Raw genomic sequence first — 4,563 nt, 5'->3', positions numbered from 1 at the left:
GTCTTTCCTAGAGTGATTTACACTGCTATTACTCCTTACCAAGAACTTTATGAAATTGAAAGGCAAAAGTCAAAAATAACACCTTTTTTTGTATCTACTGCCACGTAAACACCTATAACAGCTCCCTTACCCTTTCCCTTCTTCTCCACCTTCCAATATACTTCCACCAACATTACCTCCAAGCTTACATTCGGCTGGAGATCTTTAAGTGTATGTGTGGCTAATATATATTTCTTACTTTGTTAAACAGCAGGACATCTTTATATTAATAAAAAACATTGTTTTTATTCTCTATACGTATCAAAGCTTTGGCTGATTGGAACCTATCTGACTGACTCCCATTATAAAATATGTTTGTTCACCATTTGCGAATTTGCCAGTTGCAAGGTTTTCTAAGAAGACAACCCTTGCAAACAGTTGGACTTTACTGTAGATCATAACATTTTCTTTTCCATTGAACTTACGTCAAACATTTTGAGGTCATGAAACATCCTTTCCTTTATACTCGAGGAGTTGTTATGATTTTGGACCAGACCCTGAAGTTTTATTCAATCTGACCAGTCACTTCTTGTTTAGACAAGATTTGAGATCCAAGGCACCAACTAAGAAAATAAGACAGAAGACTCCATGGGTTTTGAACAAACAAAAATAAACTCTACAAGATCAGAAAGATAAAACAAATTTACAATCTCTATCTTATACTTTAACATTCAAGGTTTAAATTAAGTATATATGATGTGAATTAACAGGCAAATTGTGGTCGAACACACCACACTGTACAATCAATGGTAGGTGCAACCAAGAAAGGTTCCACAGATTTCTCAACATCAATCCAGATGTCAGTAACACTGAGTCAACCAATCTCACTAAAGTTCTGTCGCACTCATGAGGGATTCCAATCTTCACTTTCAAAGATCTAACTTTGGAATTCTATCCAAAATGTCATTCCAACTTGAACTGCTCCAATGATGGCACACCTTGCAAAGTTTCAGTCTTATCTTCCAAAGCTTTTTCCCCCTGTATTCCTGAGTATGCACTCCAGCATCAATGTTGAAACATTACCTCAGCACTTAGGCTGCCCTGAGCTGAATACTACTGTTCCAAAAGGTTACCTTTGCACAACAGCAAGCAGCATGGAATCACCAACCTTCCATTGATTGCCAGGGCTTCTCATGAGTCATTCTCCACTTAAAGACGGCCAACTGCAACCCTTTTTCTGTTTGGTGCTGTCTTTCTGGTCCTCTGTCTTCCTAACTTAACTGGGACACTTTCCTGTCCCCTGTCTAAGACTCTTCTCGGGTTATGCTGCTCCCCTCCCAGTCATATCACTGGAGTTATCATGCCATTTCTTTTTTTCACTCTTTTTACACAGGCGCACTGCAATCAGGATAGCTAAGCCCTTTTAATTGCCAGATTGCCCATGCACTGCCCACACCCAGCCCTTGCATGGTCAAATACTCCAAGGTCTGTTGGCACTTGGAGTTCCCAGTCCCCGCTCCACGAGGAGCATCACAGAATCCATGTCCGAAAGAGTATCCATTCACACCACTCTGTCAGCCAATGTAACAAGACTCACTGAAGTCTATTTGACAGCCAATATAGTCTGTTTACTCAGCAAACAGAATCATACACCCTATTTAAAAACAATTTCCTTGAACTACAGCAAACTGAACTCATTATTAAAATGCCTCCAGAAGAAAAAAACAAGCTGATTTCTCCAGCAAAATGCAGTAAATGGAATATGGCTACACACAGATTACGTGTATAAAATCTACAGTAGTCACTTGCATCAGTGCAGGCTCCTAACGTGATACACAAGGGAATTACCTAATCACTTTATTCTGACTGGAAATGGTGACATCATTATATGCAGCCCAACATCCATTGGGAAATATCAGCAGTGACATTGATAATCAATGGTGACTGCAAACTCCAGATTGGAGATAAACAGTGATGTGTGCCACAGACCACAAAGCTCAAACCCCCGAGGCCTGTTCCTGGAATTCATATCTTTATTTTACTTTGTTGAATGATCATGTCCTGTATTTTTTAAAGAAGAGAAAAATAAACAACTTGCACTTCTACAGCACCTTCAATTCAGAAACAGGTCACAAGGCGCCTCAAAGACAAAAATATTGAGACAAAAAAAATAATGGGTATATTTTCCAGCCCTGCCAGCTGCGGGAATCGTCATGGGAGGGACAGAAAATTTGACGTACCACTGAGAGGCCCATTGACCTCGGGTGGGGGTTTCCAGTCTCAGGGCAGGACGGACTGGAAAATCCCAACCAAGAGCGTCGACTAATTGCTTGGTGGGAGGGGTGAGCTGTAAAGGGTGCTTGATAGGAACAGACATAGATGGAGAGGCAAAGACTTAGGATGGGAATTCTAGAGTTTGGGCCTTAGATAGCTGAAGGCACAACTGCCAATTGTTGGGAAGGGGGTAGATTTCACATGTATTTAGTTTCAGCGTCAGTTTTAGTGGATGCAGAATGTGGTTGGGAAGCAGAGCGGGGATCAGGGGGTGGGAGGATGTGAATGGCAAGATAGACACAATTTATAGGCTGGTTCCAAAGATAGAAATACAGCGGGGCAAGATTACAAGGAACTTACACGTGTAGCACAAGCCAATGTGAATTAGCAAGAACAGATGATGCAGAATAAGGTGCAGTCAGCAGTGTTTTTTTATTCATTTGTGGGACAAGGGCATCACTGGCTGGCCAGTATTTATTGCCGCTTCTTAGTTGCCCTTGAGAAGCTGGTAGTGAGCTGACTTCTTGAATTGCTGCAGTCTACATGCTGTGGGTTGACCCACAATGCAGTTAGGGAGAGAATTCCAGGATTTTGACCCAGCGACTGCGAAGGAACAGTGATATGTTTCTAAGTGAAGATGGTGAATGGCTTGGAGAGGAACTTGCAGGTGGTGGTGTTCCCATGTATCTGCTGCCTTTGTCCTTCTAGATGGAAGTGGTTATGGGTTTGGAAGGTGTTGTCTAAGGATGTTTGGTAAATTGCTGCAGTGATGGCAATATGATTGAATGTCAAGGGGCAGTGGTTAGAATCTCTTTGTCATTGCCTGGCATTTGTGTGGTGTGAATATTACTTGCCACTTGTCACGCAAGCCTGGATATTGTCCAAATCTTGTTGCATTTGAAAACGGATCGCTTCAGTATCTGAGGAGTCGCGAATGGTGCTGAGCATTGTGCAATCATCAGCGAACATCCTCACTTCTGACCTTATGACGGAGACAAGGTCATTGATGAAGCAACTGAAGATGGTTGGGCCTAGGACACTACCCTGGAGGACTCCTGAAGAGATGTCCTGGAGCTGAGATGGCTGACTTTCCACAACCACAACCATCGTCCTATGTGCCAGGTATGACTCCAACCAGCGGAGAGTTTTCCCCGATTCCCATTGATTCCAGTTTTGCTAGGACTCCTTGATGCCACACGGTTGAATGCTGCCTTCATGTCATGTTTAAGGTGAGAGGAGAGAGAAACAAAAGTGTCCAGAGGGGCAATTCTTTCACACAGAGGGTGGTGAGTGTCTGGAACAAGCTGCCAGAGGTAGTAGTAGAGGCGGGTACAATTTTATCTTTTAAAAAGCATTTAGATAGTTACATGGGTACGATGGATATAGAGGGATATGGGCCAAATGCGGACAATTGGGATTAGTTTAGGGGTTTAAAAAAAAAGGGCGGCATGGACAAGTTGGGCCAAAGGGCTTGTTTCCATGCTGTAAATCTCTATGACTCTATGACTATCACTCTCACTTCACCTCTGGAATTCAACTCTTTTGTCCATGTTTGAACCAAGGTTGTAATGAGGTCACGAGCTGAGTGACCCTGGCGAAACCCAAACTGGGCGTCACTGAGCAGGTTATTGCTGAGCAGGTGCTGCTTGATAGCACTATTGATGACTCCTTCCATCACTTTGCTGATGATCGAGAATAGACTGATTGGGCGGTAATTGGCCGGGTTGGATTTGTCCTGCTTTTTGTGTACAGGAGATACCTGGGCAATTTTCCACATTGTTGGGTAAATGCCAGTATTGTAACTGTACTGGAAGAGCTTGGCTAGGGGAGCGGCAAGTGCTGGAGCACCAGTCTTCAGTACTATTGCTGGAATGTTATCAGGGCCCATTGCCTTTGCAGTATCCAGTGCCTCCAACTGTTTCGTGATATCACGTGGAGTGAATCGAATTGGCTGGAGACGCACCTGAGATGCTGGGGACCACTGGAGGCTGAGATGGATTATCCACTCGGCACTTCTGGCTGAAGATTGCTGCAAATGCTTCAGCATTTTTTTTGATGAGCTGACGTTTTATAGAGGATGAAGAGTAGGAAACCAGCAGCTTTGGAATAATGAAGCTTTGTAACACAGGAATTAACATGGCTGATATAGTGGGCAAAAGGGGGATATTACCCAATTATTGCAATTCCCTCCCCTCTCTCTGACACAATGCAGGCAGCGCCACCCTGCGGCGGAGGTTGGTATGACGGCGGTGCTGGAAACTCGTTTCAGCGACACTTGGCGACATCGCCGTGCCTTTACGGCACGCGGCT

This window comes from Mustelus asterias, chromosome 2, assembly GCF_964213995.1.
Source record: "Mustelus asterias chromosome 2, sMusAst1.hap1.1, whole genome shotgun sequence".
In the NCBI taxonomy this organism is placed as follows: domain Eukaryota; kingdom Metazoa; phylum Chordata; class Chondrichthyes; order Carcharhiniformes; family Triakidae; genus Mustelus; species Mustelus asterias.
This window is presented reverse-complemented; position numbering follows the sequence as displayed.